Source organism: Miscanthus floridulus, chromosome 2 (genome assembly GCF_019320115.1).
Source record: "Miscanthus floridulus cultivar M001 chromosome 2, ASM1932011v1, whole genome shotgun sequence".
Classification (NCBI taxonomy): Eukaryota; Viridiplantae; Streptophyta; class Magnoliopsida; order Poales; family Poaceae; genus Miscanthus; species Miscanthus floridulus.
The window spans coordinates 108522691-108545498 of record NC_089581.1 but is presented as its reverse complement, the minus strand read 5'-3'; positions in this window follow the sequence as shown (position 1 = coordinate 108545498).

Sequence of the window (22808 nt, the reverse complement as noted above, 5' to 3'; positions counted from 1 at the left end):
ACTACAATACAACCAATTTTGTTTTAAGAACCGAAAGCAATTAACATTAAACCCTAAACCTAGGGTTTCCCATTTGACGCACAACAATGAACCCATAACATAACAACGTGTGCTGCGGTTATCTTGGTTTGCTAGCTTTTCCACGTCTTGACATCCTACGGTTGTATAATATAAATATTAAAAATGGCATGAAACCCTAAGTAATGACGATTCTTAGGTTGAAAAATCCGACTAATATATACCGAATCGATGCGAAAAAAACTAGGAGGGGAGCGAGGATACCTTGCTCTCGAAGATCTATGGATCAAATCAAAGTTTGTAAGGTCCAATATGCCGATTCGTGATGTAGGGCGAAGTGGAGAGAGAGAAAACCCGAGAGAGAGGAGAAAGGAGAGGAAGAAGGCTTGGGCAGGAAGGTTGGGGGCAGAGTTAAAACACCATCAGCGCCGAGCTTGGCGCCAGAATCTACGGCGCCGAGCTACCTGCCAAGTCACCGCCACGTCTGCGTCGAGCCCAAGACCTCGGCGCCAGCAACGATGGCGCCGAGCTAAGGGTCCAGATTTTGAAATCTTACCTCCAATGACATATTTGTGAAATTTTTTCAAAAAAGAGCTAAAAAATAAAAAAAATTCGAGTTATTTAGGCGTTTATTGCAGTCTTCTGCCTTGGGAGAATGAATGAATGAATGGAGTGTTCAGTTCAGACCTTTTTCCCGTTGATCGATTCATACACAGGCGACGGCTACAGCCTATCGAGTTTTGGACAGAGCACCTAGCCAGAGTCATCGTCACGTTGTGTTGAGCCGTCCTTCCTCGCTGAAAATGATTTGAACGCATGTAGTTTTTTCTTTACGCGCTCTATCTACTGAAGCCTTGTTCCCATCGTCAAATATCAATTGGAGCCCAACAGGATCGCTGATCGAAACAAAATACCCGACTTTTCACCAGACGATAATAACGTTTAATTTGGTAGAAATTTGACACTTACGATTCAGTTGCCGATTCAATACCACGTTTTATCTGCTTATCAACCATGCACTATCCGATTGATGTCGCCACGAAGATTAGTCTCTATCAGCAAATCAAGAACGCAAGTCGAAACAAGAAATTAAAAAACACAACTGAATATGCTGAAAAAGATTAAACTCACATATTGTGGTCTCACAAACAGATGTACAAAAGAGACTATTTAATGATGAATTAATCTAAGCAAAATATAAACACTAAATTAAGTGATAACTACTGCATATAAGACTAGGGGCATCCAAGGGAACCCTCGAGATGTCACTAATAGAACCCGACACATGCACAACCGAAGGCCAAAAAAAACAGTGATATAGCATCTGATAGATTATGTATGTTCATTCGTTTTGACGATTCTCATTGTCTCATAAAGAGTTTGATGTGAAACCGGTGCTATTAGCAAGCTTATTTTCTTAACTTTTTGTGCATATGTAAAATGTGAAAATTTCAATCTATATATCACCTTAGGCAACAATTTTAGCGCAGCCTGCTCTTAAAGTCCAAGATGAACTTGAACTTGATATGGGATTTGACCTTTAACTTTTAGAAGCCCACACTGCCCATCTTCGCCTCGAGGCTTCTCTTCATGCATTTCTTCTTGATCGTCTATAATGCTCCTAAGAAAAATAATATCATAGGTAGTAATATATTCTTATATTGACGAAAATGATTACTTAGGAATGAGCTCAAGTGCAGATTTACATGTTGTTTGGTTTGAGAAATCACTCCATACTAGATAAGATGGTGTATCATGTGTTCATTTCCTAATTTGGTGGAATATTAGTATTTCTCATACTAGTATTGATTGTTAGATTACGAGGAATGTGGTGATGATGGACCAATCCATTCCATTCCACAAAACAAACAAAAAAAGTGAAGAGTGAGAATATGGGGACTAACTTATTTCTTAAACCAAACACTAACCACATGCTTAGTGCTATATATATCTCTAGCACATATAATGAACCGATGTAAACTTTTCTAAAGCCACACCAAAACCTGTCCACCACAGTCATGAAATCTCCTAAGTGCACACAAAAAATGCACCCAAAGCCAACCAACCATTGAAATGAAAGGACGAGATGCACTCTCACATCTCCTTTCTCTCAATCACTCAAATCCAATGGACCAGATTGCTCGGACCAAACCTCATCACTCTCCAGTCCCGCACCCCATGCCCGCCCCTAGCCCCCACGCATGCGAATCGGAACCCATGGTTCGATCCCTGGTGCAGTTGTCTTTTTTTCTGAAAAATGAAACACCATCCGTTCGCATCTATCTCTCTCTGCCCCTACGCGGATCTCTGCCTCCCGTTCACCGCTGTTGTACGCGCATCGCCCCTGCTCCTCCTCCTCCCCTAAAACCTCCTCCTCCCTCCTGCTGCCATGAGCCGTGGCTCAGCTCCTCCTCCAAGTAGGTGGAATCTAGGGCGTGCGGCAGCATTGCAGACGAGTAGGAGGAGCGGGGGTCCTGCTAGGGTTCCCCTGGATCGGCCGCCGCACCTATGTTCTTCCCCACCGATGTCTCCCTGTGGCCTGCCGAAGGCGCCAGAGGTGATGAACTCATGCCCACAACGGCGGAGGGCGCGCACGGTGGAGGAACGGGGCGATGTTGCGGAAGGCGTGGTGCCAGCTGCGGGTGTCCTCACATGACCCGACATGCGTGCCATCTACGGCCGGGCCAGCTCGCGCCGGCCAGCCGGGGCGACCACCAGGCAAGGCCACCGGGCACTAGGCCATCCTCCTTCGCCTCTCCCTCCCAGACCACATTTCTGGAGATGTTGAGGTATGGACAACACCACAAATTTGATGTTTTCTCAAATTTGTTCTTCATCTAGGGTTTCCTGATTTCTAGAAGTTGGCTACAGCCCCCGCCACCACCGGATCTCTCGCCGTGAAGTTTGGAGGTGAGGCTAACAAAATGTTACCTGACTATTACTACTCTGGTGACGCTTTGTGAACTGGTTGAATTTCATCTTATATTAGTAATAATAGTAGTGAACTGGTTGAAATGATGTACTATTATTACTAATATAAGATGAAATAGTAGTGAACTGGTTGAATTTAGGATTAAGTGAAGAAATAGGAAACATATTACTGATTTTTATTTATGCATCTATGAACTGGCACTAAATTCAAAAGTCTCTGACCATGAGTTCATAGCGACTAAATCATCATCTTTTGAAATCAGCTGCTGGAGCTGGGTTGATAGGGACAAAAATGGCCACAAGAATCTAAAATGTGAAAAAAATCTGAGTTCAAGACCATCGGCCAGAACCATAGGCAGGGTGTGAGTTTTTGTTCTCCTTCTATGTGTAGTGTGACTTCCATGATGCTCAAATGGTCTAAAAGGGCACAAAGCAAGTTCTTGTCTTTCATGAATCAGGACAAACATACGAGTGAAATTTATTGACCATACATTAGTCACTGGTTTTTGTCTTTCAGCACTATAAGTTGGCATCTTTATTTTTGGATTTGCTTTTTCCGAGGACGATTATCCAAATCCTCGGGAAGGTTGGAAAACTAACTTAGAGGTACCTATTTCTTTAGCAGTTGAATGGTGAACATTGGATTTGTCATGCAATTTTACAGAAATAAAAAAAGAAATCATCATCAAACATAATGCATCTTGAATAAAGAGTCTAGATAACATGATGAAAGGATCAAGATGCCCAAGAGGGGGTGAATTAGGCTAATTCTAAATTTCTTTTAATAATTAAGTCCTACGGTTAGCCCAATTAAACCCTTGTGCCTAGAATGTGTTTCTATTGATCTACCGCACAAAAGTTTAGCAACCTATGTTCCAATCCTACTCTAGCATGACAGTTCTATGAATGTAAATGGCAAGAATTGAATTGCTCAAAGTAAATGCTCAAAGTAAAGAGAGAAGGAGGAACGCAGCGATGTTTTGCCAAGGTATCGGAGAGTCATCACTCCTCACTAATCCATGTTGGAGCACCCGCACAAGGGTGTAGCACCCTCTTGATCCGCGCAAGGATCAAGTGCTCTCTACGGGTTGATTCTTCGACACTCTATCGCGGTGAATCATCCACAACCGCTCACAACTTGAGTTGGGTCATCCACAAGCTCCGCTGGATGATCACTAAGCTCCCAATCACCACCAAGCCGTCTAGGTGATGGTGATCACCAAGAGTAACAATCATGAATTCTCACTTGACCACAACAAGCCTAATGAGAAGGGTGGATGCACACTTTGCTACTCTTGCTTTCACTAATGAGGGCTCTCTCTTGGATTCTCAAATCTCAATCACCGCACTAGGACCTTGCTCTTCTTGGCACTCTCAAGGGTGTTTCTTAGCTGTTGGAATGAGCAAAAGTGATCCCTTGAGTGAATAGAGGAAGTATTTATAACCCCTCATTCAAAATGAACCGTTATGTGCCACTGCGGCGTGACCGGATGCTCCGATCAAGGTGACCGGACGCTTCGGTCAGTTCTCCCCACAACCAAGTAGTTAAGTTGTGACCGGACACTGTGGCAGAACCTCCTAAGAAATCGGGCCCACGTGCACCTATCGTTGTCTTAACAGACCTCGAATAGCGTACACGAGTTCCTAACAACTCAACAGGTCTGTCGGGTGTCCTCGGGAAACCCAAATCATCCACGATTCTCTTTTCAAACAGGATCCCAATCACAGTCATTGCAGATTACAACAGTTTATTCAAATATATACATCAGAGTAAAAGATAGCGGAAGTCTTAAGATAACATAGTTTACAAACCAGTTGTTTTCAAACTTACAGTACCATAAGTGTCATACAACCATAGTAGCGGGATAATATTACATTAACTTTATTTATCATACAAACTAGTGCCTTGTCCAAAGGCCATTCATCACTCCTCATCGTCATTGACTTCAAACACAGACATGCAGCAGGGACCAAAACAAGCCTGCGCATGCGACTCACCTGCAACAAGGGTTAACAAACCCTGAGTACAAATGTACTCAACAAGACTAACCCGACGTAACGGGGTGTAAGACTTTAGAGATGTAGGGGTTTGGGACAAGGTAAGGATGTAGCAAAATTCAAAGTACTTTGCCAAAAGCTTACTATTCTTATCCTATTTTTTTAGTTTTACCCCGAAGTCCTTTTAGTTCATTATCTCAACTAAATATACATTTCCCATATTCCATTCCTTCTCATTCCATTCTTATTCTCATATTTTAGTAATTCACCAGTCCTGCATTACTTCTGTAATGAATCGAGTCTCCATATCCGCGGAGCACCGGCAATTCGAATTGATTCAAGTCCCAGCTGGGGATTCCTTATCACACGACATATGTAGAACTTAATCTTGCATATATCAACCTCGCTATCGGATCCTCCTATACTAAGCCGTCTCCACGCCACCCGAGAGCATAGCACACCTCAAATCCGGCCACATTCCAGCCACGAGGGTACACGCTACTCCCGCCATCTCTCCACTCCCTGTGCGTGGGCATTCGTCTTAGTATCGGATTAGCCAAAGTAGGCTTACCGGAGTATGTGACCAGTACTTCAAAGTGTCTCGTTCAGAAGATCCACAATGAGTGGCCTTTAAGCGACATAGTCAGCAACATTACCCAAAAATTCAAGATAAGTCACCCGACTAGTCTCTAATTCATTCTATCTTCTTTCTTTCTTTGGCCAGTATGCCATCTTTGATTGTATCAAAACTCTTACTTTGAAAGCCTACCATAAAGCATACTAAGCATACTACGCTTTTATAAATGAAAACATCTTCAAGGATGGTAAACAATTTTCAAGGTAGGTAATGCATCATGTAGGTAACATTTGAATTAAACAACTTAATGCAATAAGTAACATAGGTGATAAGCTTTTCAAAGTACACAACGTAATGGCTTAATGCATAAACCGGGGCTTGCCTTCGTTGACGATCTCAGGTTCCAGATCAGTACCACAATTATCAAATCCCGTGACAACCGGGGATTCTTCCAGAACTTGCTCAACTAGAATCGTTTCGTTCTCGGGTTCTACATGAAATGATAACATATGCTTTAACATGATGATAATGTAAACATGATGCTTTCACGGTACATGAAATGTAGAAACACCCGCAAATGATTTTATTTCACGGTACAGTTACAAGCCAACAAAACCAACTTGCAATCCTACCATCAAGAACCACACATGTGAATTGACCAAATGGATCTTGAAACCCTACTAGTCACAAAACATGACCAAAACAAGATCCAACACTATTCAAGCACTTAGGGTTTGCTTTTATTTATTTTTGAATTAATTTGGAAATAAGCCCAAAAATGAACTTGTTCCAAATGACCTCAAAATTTGATGTAAGCTTCCTCATGACAAATTAGTGTACCAAAACAAATTTCATAATTTTTGGAGTTATACAGTGGCCTACAAAAATCATGGAAATTGCATTTATTAATTAATGGACTGAATATTTGAACATTAAAAATTTATTCAAATTTCAAGTTTCAAATTTTTAAACCATACTATAGCATGTATAGAGGCTACATACAAAATTTCAGAATTTTTGGAGCTATGATTATTTTCCTACAAATTTCCAAAGATTCAGCACTATTCAAAATCAGAAAATAACAAAAGTCACTATTCTCTCTCTTGCTCTCATTGACAGCCGGCCCCCACCTGTCATCCCCAACCTCGGGCATTGACTGTGGCTGCGACGGCGCTGACCGGCGCTAATTCACCGTCGGTGAGTCTAACAGCGACGGCCAAAGCACTAACATGCTCACAAGAGATAGGCGCATCGATCAGTGGCACTTTGGAGGTCGATTACGACATGGAAGAAAGCTAACGCCGACCATGGCGGACGTGGTGGCACGACAGTGTTACGCTAGCGAAACAAGGCCAGTAACGGTGAAACAGAGGGTACAGGAAGCATCCGTGGCTCACCCCGATCGTGTTGAAGCAACAGGCGAGACCGGAGAAGCTACGGTGACGCGTTTTGACGGTGACCGGGATCACGGCAGAGAGGACCTCGTCGACGACAGCGTTCCGGCGACTGCAGTGGGCAAAATAAGCAGGCAAGAGTGGAATGAGCACTACAGCATCGAGACGAATCCATAGAGCCAACCAGCAAGGGCAACGGCTCACCGGACGAGGCTAGCCACGGTGAATCGAAGCTTCTGTTGATGTCGCCGGCCGCGAGGAAGATGAACGTGTACCGCGAGCTCTCGGCGAAATTAGGTGGTAGCAATAGCTTGGTCGAATGCGCAAGGAGTAGGCGGAACTGGAACACGGCTTTGACAGGGCTTGCTTGCGCTGAGGAGACGAGAGAGGCTCGCCGGAGTTGAGACGGCGACATCGGGAAAACAGAGAGAAGGAAGAAAAACGAACGGCGGCTTCTGGGCTTTATAGCGCGGCAAGGAGCACGCGGAATCGACACGCAGCGTGCTCCCCGCGCCAGCGCGAAGCTAAGGGCGGTCGCAGGTGTGCCTGGAAGGCCGGAGAAGGACGCCGACGGTGAGGCGGTGACGGCCTGTAGTTCTCTGGATTTTTGAAGTATTTACAGATTTGCCACTATGTCTATTTTTCAAATTACTCCAAAATTTTCTAAAGAAGTTGAAAATCTCCAAAAATGAAAGTTGCTCAATTTTTCAAACTCTACAACTTTGCTTCTAGGAACATTTTCAAATTCTGCCTCCATTTTGAAATTTGAATTTGGGGTGCATTTGAGCATTTGAATCATTTCAAAATTACTCCAAATTTTATATGTAAACTCGAAAAACTTTGAATACCAAAGTTGATCCTTATAAAATAATCTTCAACTTTGCTTTTTACCTCAACCCCAAATTCCACATGGATTTTGAATTAGACAAAAGGGGCAAAAATGACTTTTATGATTTGAATTTAAATTCAAATTTGATTTGTTTACCTTTTGCTTTAACTTTGATTTTTGACCAGTAACATGGCCCATTAGGGTTATTTGAGTCAAATGACACATGGCCTCACATGATCACATGAAATTTGACCCTTGTGGTCATGATCTATATTTAGGGTTTTTGAAACACATTACATGAAATAACAACATTATGAAATAAACCTTATTTAGTGAATACATTCAAAACTTTATACTATATGAATGCTTTGCAATGCACATGATGACATGTCAAATTTTAGTGCAAGGTCAAAACACCAGAGGTGTTACAACTGACCAATGTTCGATCAGCACTGACCAGACATGACCGGTCACAAAAATTGCACTCTAGAACCTTACTGATGTTGACCAGACTTTGGAACCCAGCATCCGATCACTTTGCTACTCAGCGTCCGGTCAGTAGCCAGAACCTGACCAGCGTCCGATCAGCACTGACCAGACACGTCTGATCAGGATTCTCCCTCTCTGGGACTTTACTGGAGTTGATCGGACTCTAGCACTCAGCGTCCGATCGCATCCAGACGACTTCACCTTGATCAAATGAACTGACCGGACTCTGCGCCAGCGTCCGGTCAACATTTGACCCTCCATTCACTTCCAAGTCGTAATCATATGTGAATGAAGTTTGCTCCAATTGATCTTAGGGCTATTTAGGAGCTACCTAGTGCTAGTTTTAACAAGTGTGCACCACACCTAACCCACTAGACTCACCTAGGTCAAGCTACCCGTCCATAACCCCTTAATAGTATGGCCAAAGGAAAAACAAAGTCCTAAACCACTCTAAGTGTCTCTTCAATACTAAATAACACTTAGAACTAGTCCATCTTTTGAAAACCAAAACAATTTCCATCGTAGGGGAATGACCACCATGATTACCCAATCAATTGTCATTACCATGACCTAACTTAATTGCATCTGCAAAACACACGTTAGTCACAGTAATCTTGTATTATCATTAATCATCGAAATCCAACTTAGAGCCTAGATGCTTTCAATCTCCCCCTTTTTGGTGATTGATGACAATACAACCTCGAGTATGTAAAAGAGATGAGGTTTTCAACATGCTTGGTTCATATAAGCTTTTGACAATAAGAACAAAAGAGTTAGGCTAGCTTATATGACCCAAGCCAACATGATGTACTCAATAGATATGAAATAAACATGAGTACAAGTAATAAAGCTCATTTGTATCGGAGTAAAATGCGAAAGCAAAGCAAATGAGCATAACCAAGTGATATGACATATAAATAATTCAAAGTAGAGAGCACACATGTCATAAATCACACAAATATCACGATCGCATTAATATCACGATCACATTAATATCACAATTATGATCACACTTATGTAGTTCAATGCATAATAGTAAACATGAATGCATAAAAATGTATCACACATAGAAAACCAAATACACATAGAAAACCAAATATAGTAGATAAGCCAAAGCTCCCCTAGATATGTCGCTCCCCCTAAGTCTAACATGCTCGATCCCTCTCCTCCTTTGGCGTCAAACACCAAAACCTAAGGGTCGGTTGGTGGGGCTGCAGCGGACGAGTCGGGCGCTGAGGTGCGATGAGCGATCTAGAACTGTGCGCCATCATCATCTGATCCTAAGCTCTGTGTAGTCTGACCCTCTATGGCTGGAAGCGACGCTGAAGCGGTCTGGGTTGGATCTGGTACTGGTGCGGCCTGAGACTCTGTAGGTATGACTATAGCAGGCGGCTCTAATGATACAACTAAAGAAGGGAGCACCTCTGTAGTCCTAGTAATAGGAGCAACTGTGAAAGGACCAGGGACATGTAGATATGGTGGAGTAGGTTGTCCTGTCAATTCACTGAATGCCACACCAAGGCTCCTAGAGACTAAGGTATCTGGCACAAGCAGTGAGGAAGTCTGAGCCGATGTGAAGCCTGTCTATAGAGGTGTGAACTGCGGGGCTGACACTAGCAAGGCAAACCACTGGGACACCTGCTCTGTAGGTGAAGGAAACTGTGTCACTGGCTGTCCCTGACTCTAAAGCCACTAGGTTGTAAAGCTAAAGTAATAGAAGTGGTGACAGGCTGGCCGATCTAGGGTGAAGGTTGTGGCGGTGGAGCCCCAATAGCAGTAACTACCTGCTGCATAAATCCAAGTAACTACTGCTACATGAGAAGCTGCTGCTGCATGGCCTGCTGCTGCTGCTTGATAACCTGCTGTTGTCGCTAGAACTCATCATGTCTGGCCTGAAACTATGCAAATGTAGCAGTAGTCTCCTGAGTCTGGCGAGCCTGATCCTACCTCATCCGCTTAAGGATAGCAAGTAGAGCGGGGTCTGTCTGTGGTGCACGTGGAGCTGAACTAGAGCTACCGGCATCATGGTTATGTCGTCGTGGAGGCATCTAAGGGATATCCTAGTAGTCATCATCTGAGCTATCACTGGGGTTGCTCTCTACCATACCCTCCTACTAAGCATCAAGCTGCTCTTCCTCTGTAGCTGCAATGCCCCTGATATTCTCATCCTGCTGGGCTGCAGTCTCTGGCACCTCTGGGCAACGACGTGGCTGGCTAGATGCACTCGACCTACTATGATGGAGCATCTAGGTCAAGTTATATGCAGGGAACTCGGTAGTAGAACCAGAATACTCTGCCAACATCTCTGGAGGCCTCACTGTAACTGCCCTATGAATTAGAAAGGTAATCCAGTGTGCATAAGGTAGCTGTCTATGTCCTCTGAATTCCTCTACAAGGGTATCCTCCATCTCAAAAAGGATGACATCCCATACATCAAAGACTGTCTACTGCATTAGGGCATTCAGTAGACACAACTAAATGCGAGTCAATCCCTCGTGATATCCCATCCTCAGAAGCAGGGTCCTTCTCATGATAGCATCTAGCAATCTGGCTATAGGAGTAAGATCTCTGGGTGTCCTGCTTGACCCCTCGCCGAATGACTCTGTGAAGCAAGGGCGAACCAGATCTGTAGGAGGCACAAGACCACCGTTAGGACATCTAGGAGGCTCTATGTGTCCATAGCAAACCTCATGAATGCAGATGGATGAATCCTATAGCCTGAGTATCTCCCTGACCCTGAAGCTCATCAACCTATAGTCTTGGCCTCTGAATGCAAAGTGAATGAACCTGTGAGCTGGGTCAATCCATAGTGTACCATAGAACTCACAGACCCAACATGGAACATATCTTCCTATTCATCCAAGTAAATCTGTTAGCCCAAACAAGTATGAGAGGTGAGGACGAATCTGCTCTCCAGCTGCTGCTACTATGGCCTCAATAGAATAAACCCTCTGACACCAGAATGCAACCCCACTGTTAAGATATGCATTATAAAAGTCCTCCTGTAGTGGTGTGTAGAAACCCTCAGAAGCACGCTCATCCCTCCTAGACAGGAACCACTTCTCAAACTACACAAATCTAAGCTACTGCACCTGTTTGGCTGTGGCGGCCCTCAAATCTAGATGAGTCACTAGAGGCAGGCCATGTGGTCTGGGAGGCGAATGAGAACCCCTTTGTTGTGTCTCTGCCCTCGGTGTCACCTAGGTATGGGTATGACCAGAGCGACGAAGCTGTGGCTGAGGTGCCTGCTCTGTATCATCTGCCTGCTCTCCCTCCTAAGCCTGCTCTGTCTGCTGCTGTGGCTCCCCCTAAGGCCGAGTCTCCTCCAAAGCAACACGGCGTCCCTCAAGCATGACAGTCCTAGCTAGACTACCATGATGATGCTCACCCTGCTCTATAGCTGCCCTCTGTGCTGGTGAAAGCTGATCTACAATCTAGACTCCACTCCTAGCACCTCCTCTCTCTACACGCTCTACGGTGGCTACAACTACGGCTGCTCTCGTTGTATCAGCATCTACATACTTCCGCTTCTTCGACGTGATCTTCTTCGTCGCCTTGCCTTTCACATCAGTAGACAAGCGAGGTGGAGGCCTCGGATCCTTATCACCTGGACCACCTCCGACGTTCTTGACACGTGTCATCTGGAACGATCTATTGCCTCGAACAAGAAACAACTTTCACTGACACTTTCGAGGCTTGGCCTCGATCCGTACTCGTGAGCTTGGCCCTGAGTTGACTGACAACTGCCAAAGTGACCTCAAAAACACCGACTCATTGTACGTTAGAATAGATCGGATATATGAATAATTTCAATATACATCTAGAGATACGAAACCCTAAAAAAGCAAGCAATAGATACAAAATTGGAAACGAGGGCTTGCTACCTAATGAACCGGTGATCCAAAAAGTAGAGGAACGAATCATGAGGGCACCACCAGGAAAACACCTTGGGTTAGGGTTGCAATGCGTCGTGAATCGATGGTAGTGAAGATGCAGGGCAGTGCAATGTAGCTTGGGCACGTGGAGCAGAGGCACTTGGAGCGGTGGTTGCTGGCACGACGGTGGCGCTGGAGCATGGCGCGGGCGAGCTGCAGCATGGGTGCGGGCGGTGCAGACGCGGTGGTGTAGCACGGTGGTGCACGGGCGTGGGGAGGCATGGCTGTGCGGTGGTGGCTAGGGCACAAGGGCAGCGCGGCGAGTGGTGGAGGCGTGTCTAGGGATTCTGCACGGCGATGTCGGCATGGGTGAGGGCGGATTAAGTCACGACGTGGCTCAATTTGGATTATATGGTGGCCCCCCATGACGTAAGAGAAAAGGAAATAGGAAAGAGTTGGAATCCCGCATAATATCTATTGATTGGATGCTCCGGTGGCAACAATCGGACGCTGCCACCTAGAGTCCGGTTGACTCCAGAGAGGTCTAAATCCCCTGGAGTCATGACTGGACGCGTTCGATCACAACTGACCAGACATAGCCAGAGTCCGGTCGATCCTATCTTCGTCTTCTTTGCTTGACCGGATACAGGATCACCTTCTGACTAGACGTAGGGAGAACACTGTTTCAGCGTCCGATCACTCCTTCGCAGCACGGTTCACCTCCTGTGAACTGACCGAACGTAGGGGAGCAGAGTCTGGTCTAGCATCCGATCACTCTTTTTCAGCAAATCTTCAAAGTCCTTCGTGCTGCCTGTTTCCAATCAAGTCCCAACTCTAATAAGACCCAAATAAACACCAATTGGGACTGATGTGAGTAACCTCTCTCAAACCCTCAATTTTTTTAAAACATTTTGCCTTAGGCTAAAATTCTTTTTAAGAAAATAGGCAATAAAAGGGTGATTGAAGAGAAACAACAAAACAGCATTCATGCATATGCAATGCAATACTTGAAAGTAATTCTAGTTGCTTGTCAAGTTTGATCAAAGGTTAAGTTTCTTCACACGCTTTCCGACGGTTATCTTAACCATGTTAGACAAGCCCTAAGTGCATTACCATAAAGTAAACATGTTGTATATTATAATGCAATGCAAGGGACAACACAAGCTTATTTTCTAGTGAAGTTGCTAAAATCAAGCAAATGGCACCCTCCGGATGTGCTTTTTCTATCAACTTTGCAACCGGCATAATCCGAATCGGAATAGCCAACTAATTCAAATACAGCTCCTTTGGGATACCAAAGGCCAATGCTTGGTGTGTGCTTAAGATACCTAAGGATTCTTTTAACGACAATCAAGTGAGTTTCCATAGGATTAGCTTGAAATCTAGCACATATACACACACTAAACATGATATCGGGTCTAGATGTAGTTAAATATAACAAGCTACTAATCATAGAGCGGTAGAGAATTTGATCAACCATTTTACCTCCCTCATCTAGATCGAGATGTCCATTAGATGACATTAGTGTCTTGATTGGCTTACATTCATCCATATTGAACCTCTTGAGAAGATCCTTGGTATACTTTTCTTGAGAGATGAAAATCTCTTCTCTCATTTGCTTGACTTGAAAACCAAGAAAGAATGTAAGCTCTCCAATCATTGACATCTTGAACTCCTTCGACATCAATTCACCAAATTCTTTGCAAGAATCTTTATTTGATGATTCAAAGATGATATCATCAACATATACTTGACAAATGAAGATATATCCATCAAACTTCTTGGTGAATAGTGTGGTGTCAACCTTCCCAATGGTGAAGCCCTTCTCAATGAGGATATCTTGAAGACGCTCATACCAAGCTCTTGGGGCTTGCTTAAGCCCATATAGCGCCTTGGACAACCTATAAACATGATTAGGATATCTAGGGTCTTCAAATCCGGGAGGTTGATCAACATAGACTAGTTCATTTATAAAGCCATTTAAAAATGCACTTTTCACATCTATTTGATATAGTTTCATTTCATGATGCGATGCATATGCAAGGAGGATACGAATGGCTTCTAGTCTTGCAACCAGTGCAAAGGTCTCTCCAAAATCCAACCCTTCAACTTGAGAGAACCCCTTTGCAACTAGTCTTGCCTTGTTCCTCACAATAATGCCTTGAACATCTTGCTTGTTGCGGAACACCCATTTTATTCCAATGACTCTTGCACCTTGTGGTCGCTCTTCAAGAGTCCAAACTTCATTGCGAGCGAAGTTGTTCAACTCTTCATGCATGGCATTTATCCAATCTGGATCTTGAAGAGCTTCTTCTACCTTAGTAGGCTCAAAACAAGAGACAAAAGAGTAATGTTTAATAAACAAAGCACGTTTTTGAGATCGAGTCATTACACCCTTTGATGGACTCCCTATGATGTGATCATGTGGATGAGCTTATAGTAGAGGTGAATTTCTTCTATCAATCACTTAAGGGGGAGGTTGTGGGGTATCAACATCATGTGCTTGTGTCACCATTTGCTCATGGGAGACATGAGTATCTTTATTTTCTACTCTCCCATCTTTATCACTATCTTGTGGCACATTTGATGAAGAATGTGGATTAATCACTTGCACATCATCTTGTGGCTTAATGTCTCCAACCAGAATATTCTTCATGGCCTCCCTTAATGGTTCATTACCTACATCATCAAGATTCTCATGTGCTCCTTGGGAGCCATTAGATTCATCAAATTCCACATCATATGTTTCTTCAACCAAGCCGGTGGCATGATTAAATACTCGATATGCTTTGGACTTTGATGAGTAACCAACAAGAAAACCAATATCACAATGTCTTTGAAACTTCCCTAGGTGTTGCCACTTCTTGTAGATGTAGCATTTGCAACCAAACACCCTAAAGAAGGAGATGTCCGGCTTCTTCCCATTGAGTAACTCATAAGGTGTCTTACCAAGAAACTTTTGAAGGAATAGGCGATTGGATGCATAACATGCGGTATTGATAGCTTCCGCCCATAGAGCTTCGGGTGTGTTGTACTCATCAAGCATTGTTCTTGCTAGTGTGATTAATGCCCGATTCTTTCTCTCAACTACACCATTTTGTTGAGGAGTATATATTGCGGAGACCTCATGCTTGATCCCAACTTCATCACAATAGGCTTCAATGTTTGTGTTGTCAAATTCTTTCTCATTGTCGCTTCTAATCTCCTTGAGCTTCACTTCAAACTCATTTTGTGCTCTCTTGGCAAACTTCTTGAAGCATGATGCAACTTCAGATTTGTCATGAAGGAAGAATACCCCATGTGTATCTTGAATAGTCATCAACAATCACAAGACAATAAAGATTTCCTCCCAAACTCTTGTATGTTATTGGTCCAAATAAGTCTATGTGAAGGAGCTCTAGCACTCTTGTGGTTGACATGAAAGCTTTTGTAGGATGAGTATTTGCAACTTGCTTGCCGGCTTGACCTGCACTGCAAAGTTTGTCCTTCTCAAACTTAACATCCTTCAACCCTCTCACCAAATTATTCTTCATTAGCTTCTTGAGTGAGCTCATCCCAACATGAGCAAGTCTTCTATGCCATAGCCATCCAAGAGTTGTTTTGGTGAATTGGCATGTCTTCGAGTTAGCATCTTCGGAGGTGAAATCCACTATATATAGATTGTTGTATCTAAATCCCTTGAATATCACTTGATCATCATCTTTCTTAGATACAACCACTTCCTTCTCGGTAAATAGGCATTAAAAGCCAAGATCACATAATTGTCCAACGGATAGCAAGTTGAAGCTTAATGAAGCAACATATAGCACATTTGAGATAGAATGTTCATTTGATATTGTCACTTTGTCCAATCCTTTAACTTTGCCCTTTGAATTTTCTCCAAATGTGATTCTTTCTTGTCTATCTACTTCTTCATCTAGTGAGGTGAACATACGAGGATCACCGGTCATATGTTGTGTGCAACCACTATCAATTACCCAATGACCTCCACCGGTCTTGTAGTTCACCTACACACAAGAGATCAAGCTTTAGGAACCCATACTTGTTGAGGACCCTTAACTTTCTCAACAAGTGACTTTGCAACCCAAATTTTCTTAGGCCTGTTCTTATTGGGAGGTCCTAAGAACATAACTTTCATCTTTCCACTAGAGTCCTTTCTAAGCATGTAATAAGCATTGAAAGCAAAGGGTCTAGCATGCTTGGGCAAGGGTTGTGGTGGTGGAGTTTGACACTCATGGGCAAAGTGGCCTTCTTGTCCACACTCAAAACACCTCTTTGGCTTTGGCTTTGACTTGTGTTGTTGTTGTTGAGCTTGAGCCTTCTTCTCTTGGTTTGCCAAATACCCAATGCCACTTCTATCCATCTTCATGACGGTGTTCATTAGTAGCTCACTTTGAAGATGCTTGCCTCTTGTGAACTTGCTCATTGCAATCTTGAGATGCTCTTTCTCCAACTTGAGCTTCTTGTTCTCTTCCTTAAGTGCATCATTATTTTTCTCTTCCTTGAGTTTCTTATTCTCTTCTTTGAGCTTCTCATTCTCAAGAATCAAATCACCATCATGATCAAGAGTTTCTAACACTATAGTGTTGGTGGTTTTGAGCTCTTTAAGATCTTTCTTGAGCTTTTCATTATCATGCTTGAGCTTGACATACTCATCATAGTTGTCGGTTTCAACCACTTGCTTGCCTTTGCCACTAGATCCTTGCTCAATGCTCTCAACAATTAAATCATCATATGATGTAGCTATATCAATCTTAACAACATTGTTAGTAGCATCATGTGGCTCATTGGATAAAAATTCTTGAGCAATAACAAGATTATCATGATTGATCTTGAGAGTTGTATATTCTTCTTTTAGCATATTGTGGCTAGTGATGAGCTCTTTATGCATCCCCTCAAGTTTATCATGTTTATCTTTAAGCTCTTTCTTAGAAGATTTGAGCTCTTTGAGTTTGGATGATATAGCTTCATTTGCTTCTCTAAGCTCAACACTAGCCTTTTCTGCTATTATACATTTAGCTAAAAGAGAATCATTCTTAGCTTCTAGCTTGTCATTCTTAGCTCTAGTCTTTCTAATGATCTTAGTGTATTTATTTAGTAATTTAACAAGATCATCATATGAAGGTGATTCATATTCATCATCATCACTATCACTATCATCATTGTTAGCATGATCATCACCACTACTATCATCATCATTTGATACCTTTCGGTCACCCTTGGCCATAAGGTATAGGTGTGTAGAGGATGATGGCGGTGGTGTCGGTGAAGATGATGAAGAGTCAATCACAATGGCGGCCACCTTCTCATTATCACTATCATCATCGGATGAGCAACTTGATGAGTCAATGTCTATGAGTCAATCACCGATGATGTATGCCTTCCTATTTTTCTTTTTCTTGTGGAAGTCCTTCTTCTTGCCATCTTTCTTCTTGTATGGCTTGTTTTTCTTCTTTTCATCTTCATCACTTGAGTCATCTTTCTTGCCCTTGTTCTTATTCTTGTACTTGTCTTTCTTGGGCTTTGTGCATTGATGTGCTAGATGACCAAGTTCTCCACAATTATAGCAATCCATCTCTGAGATTGGCTTCCTTCTAGTGCTAGTGAAGAACTTCTTTTTCTTTCCATCAAACTTTACGCCATTCTTGTTGAGGCTTCTTTAGCATCGTGGTGGTTCTTCTCACCATGAGAGCAAGACTTGCATCAGTCGACTTCATCATCACTTAAGCTCTCATACTCGATTCTTGCTTTGCCCTTCTCTTGGCTAGCCTTGAATGCTAAGTCTTTGTCTTTCTTCTTGGTAGAGGATGAGTCATCTTGTGGTGTGATGTGCATGTACATCTCATGAGCATTGATCTTTCCCAAGATTTGAGTTGGTGTAGCTGTGGAAAGATCACCTTGATGAAGCACTGGTCACAATATGCCCATATTTGTCAATGAGGAGGACACTCAAAAATTTTCTCACAACATCGAATGGTTGTATTTGAGTAAGTCCAAGCCTATTGACTTTCTCTACAAGAACATTCAAGCGTGAGTATATTTCATTAGCACTCTCTTTAGAAAGCATCTTAAAAGAATTAAGCTTTTTTATAACGAGATGATAGCGTTCCTCACGCTCGCTCTTAGTTCCCTCATGGAGCGCACAAATGTCTGACCATAGAGCATGGGCATCCTTGTGGTTCCTCACCGGTTAAACACATCTTTGTAAAGGCCTCTAAAGATGGTGTTTCTATCCTTTGCATTCCATTTCTCGTAGTTTACTTCATCACCTTGAAGGTGCGTGGGATCCCGAGGTTTTGGGAATCCTTGTGAGGCGGCTCTAAGTATTCCAACATCTAGAGCTTCTAAATACGCCTCCATGCGGATTTTCCAATAAGAAAAATCATCTCCCTCAAAGATAGGAGGAGGTCCATCCCCGTGAGACATCTTTCTCAAGGCGGTTAAGCCTAAAATACGTAAGCACGAGGCTCCAATACCAATTGAAAGGATCAAGATGCCCAAGAGCGGGGGTGAATTGGGCTAATTATAAAATTCTTTGCGATAATTAAACCCTACGGTTAGCCTACTTCACCCCTTGTACCTAGAAAGTGTTTCTATTGTTCTACCACACAAAAGTTTAGCAACCTATGTTCCAATCCTACTCTAACATGGCAATTCTATGAATGTAAAGACAAGAATTGAATTGCTCAAAGTAAATGCTCAAAGTAAACAGAGAAGGAGGAACGCGACGATGTTTTGCCGAGGTATCGGAGAGTCGCCACTCCCCACTAGTCCTCGTTGGAGCACCCGCGCAAGGGTGTAGCTCCCCCTTGATCCGCGCAAGGATCAAGTGCTATCTACGGGTTGATTCTTCGACACTCCATCGCGATGAATCACCCACAACCGCTCACAACTTGAGTTGGGTCATCCACAAGCTCCGTCGGATGATCACCAAGCTCACAATCACCACCAAGCCATCTAGGTGATGGCGATCACCAAGAGTAACAAGCACGGACTCTTACTTGACCACGACAAGCCTAATGAGAAGGGTGGATGCACACTTTGCTACTCTTGCTTTCATTAATGAGGTCTCTCTCTTGGATTCTCAAATCTTAATCACCTCACTAGGACCTTGCTCTTCTTGGCACTCTCAATGGTGTTTCTCAATTGTTGGAATGAGCAAAAGTGATCCCTTGAGTGAATAGAGAAAGTATTTATAACCCCTCATTCAAAATGAACCATTATGTGCCACTACGGGGTGATCGGACACTCTGATCAAGGTGACCGGATGTTCCGGTCAGTTCTCCCTGCAACCAAGCAGTTAAGTTATGACCAGACATAGGCCATCGTCCGGTCAGCACTAACCAGACGCGTCCGGTCACAAAAACTACCCTCTGGAACCTTACTGATGTTGACCGGACTCTAGAACCCAGCGTCCGGTCAGTAGCCGAAACCTGACCAGCGTCCGATCAGCACTGACCGGACGCGTCCGATCAGCACTGACCGAACACGTTCGATCAGGATTCTCCCTCTCTGGGACCTTACTGGAGTTGACCGGACTCTGGCACCCAGCGTCCGGTCACATTTCACTTAGCGTCTGGTCGCATCCAGACGACTTCACCTTGATCAAGTGAACTGACTGGACTCTGCGCCAGCGTCCAGTCAAACCAAAACCAGCGGCCGGTCAACATTTGACCCTCCATTCACTTCCAACTCGCAATCATATGTGAATGAAGTTTGCTCCAATTGATCTTAGGGCTATTTAGGAGCTACCTAGTGCTAGTTTTAACAAGTGTGCACCACACCTAACCCACTAGACTCATCTAGGTCAATCTATCCGTCCATACCCCTCTTAATAGTACGACCAAAGGAAAAACAAAGTCCTAAACTACTCTAAGTGTCTCTTCAACACCAAACGACACTTAGAACTAGTTCATCCTTAACCTTGTCGTCCATCCTTTGAAAACCGAAATGATTTCCATTGTAGGGGCATGACCACCATGATTGCCCAATCAATTGTCATTACCATGACCTAACTTAATTGCATCTGCAAAACACACGTTATTCACAGTAATATCGTATTGTCATTAATCACCGAAACCCAACTAGGGGTCTAGATGCTTTCAATGTTGACATGTCGATCAGGACTAGCATGAATATATTTGTCATGCAGCCTTCTTTTTAAATTAGCGAGAATTCCTAATCCAGCATTGATATTACTGCCCAAAAAGTAATTAGAATTTAGTGATAAAGGGTATCAACTTCAATCTTGAATATTTATGATCCATTAGTCTAATTCTGAATGCATAACCCATGTTTCTTGGATCCGCATGAACACCATGCAGGAAAGAGCTCAAAGGCAGTTATGATGGCATTCAAAAGTGGCATACATTAATGGTAATGACTCTTGTTTAGATAGAACTGAGAGGTGAAATTGAAACAAAGCTGGTTGGTATATGTAACAAATTTACAAATTATAAATTGTAGTATAGGTTGCACTGTTGATGCATATATTGTTGTGCAATTATGGACTTGGAGCCCCCATATACTTTCGACAACTGCGGTATTTTCAATTTTCTCATCTGTTTGAAGCCGAATTAAAAGCCTGTTACTTAGCCGAATTACATTGAAGATGGAATGTTTGACTGACATAATAAATCTCATTGGACTAGACCTTTTGTGCATTGAAAATAGGCATTTGGAACTGACATAATAAATCTCACGGAGATTGTTTTCTGGTGATGGTGTTTGCAGGAAAGAAAAGGACTACCTGACGGACGTCCTGGACAGGAAGAAGTCACCAAATTAGCATTTTGTCAAGGAGGCCAGCAACGACAACTCCGTCTTCGCACTTGACAAACAAGATCTTCTCTTACAGGTGAGGGGCATTCTCTTTGTAATTTTAGCTGTACTTGGCTACTTGCTACTACTTTCGCATCTGCTAAATTTGTTTTTCTATACCTTGCAAGAGGTAAAGAAACACCTAAGAGTCTCTTTAGTTGTTTACTTATAAAGTCTTGATGAACGGTTGGGTAAATGCTACACCTATTTCTTTTTTATATACAAATTATAACTCAGTTCCTTCATCAACAAGGAGGATCATTGTAAGCAGATCATCTCCGCCTAATGTGACACCCAGTGTCACCAAAACAATTAGTCCTTCATCCATCAGGAACAAGAAATAGGTATAGTCATTACCGTTTCTTCCAGAAATAAATAATTATGAACTTCTCCCCTGATTACTAAGTTTATACCAGAGAAAATATTATGTAAATTTCTCTTTATAGTTTAATAGTTTATATCACCGAAAAACAATTATAAGTATTGTTTCCCGCAGCCCATGGTGTTCGCGAGCACGTCTAAAACTCACTAACCTTCAGTTTGTTGATTTCCTTTGCATGAGTCAAGGCTCGTAAACTGATTTTTTGGTGCAAAACTGATGCATAAAATTAATCCCATTTGGCAGGAGAAAATTGAAACCTAAAATTAATCGAGTAAGTTTTCCTTTGTACAGATTCTATTTCAAAATCATGTTTTTGGTTGGTTGTTTGCAGGAAAATATGTTTTGGGAGCAAATGAAATATTCATGCATTATAGCAAGAGAGAAAGATTAAGAGCTGACTGCCCTGACTCTTGTGAGATGAAATGAACTAGGGAATAGCTCTTGTTTTGTCCAAGCTCAAAATTGCAAGAAATGCTTATTATTCAAAGGAAAACTTTAACTCATCATGTATCAATGCAAATTATTATGTTTGTCAAGCACAAAGATTATTGGTGACTCCACTGATTCATTTTGAAAACATATTACTATTTATTTTCATGCTTCTTTTATTGCGTTTATTGTTTTCTGCTCTTGTAGTGACCTTTATGTGATGGAATTTTATATGTCTGTAGCAACGCATGGCAATCAACTAGCAAATCGTAAATTAAATGGTTGAGGCGAGATAAGTGTTTTTGGATTATATACATGGTCATATATAATTGCGTGAAACTTAAACTATGAAAAAAAATATCGTTGTTTGTTATTTTATGTGTATTTCTGAAATGAGACCGTAGCGTTAAGACAGGCACTATACGTGTGTGTGTGTGTATATATATATATATATATATATATATAGAACTACTGTCCTGTAGCCGGCTACAAAATAACTTATTCTGTAGCCACTTTGAGTTACGATAATTACTATGTTAATTTACGAGATTATAGTAACTCCTTACTAAGTGGTTTAATATAACGTTATGGTAAATATCCCCATGTGTTATAGTAACCCAACTATCGTAAATATGTATTGACATTATGGTAAATTAGTATATAAAATTATAGTAAATGGAGGTGGCTACAGAATAACTTATTTTGTAGCCGGCTACTGAATAGCCTCTCCCTATATATATATATATATATATATATATATATATATATATATATATATATATATATATATATATATATATATATATATATATATATATATATATATATATATATAGGCAGTGGCCATGGCCAGACAGGCAGGCAGGCGGAGGTAGACAGACTCTTTCGTGGCTTTGTTCTTTCTTCTCTCGTAGCTTTCGTTGTATGTAGGCAGTGGCTGCTACAATAGGTGCGTAGCACTACGTTACCAAGGCACGCATTAGGAATCTGGACCGGGCCAGGCGGGCGGACAAAGACGTTGCGCTTGCAGGATGGGCGTGCCAGCCGAGCCGGAAGAATTCAGAAA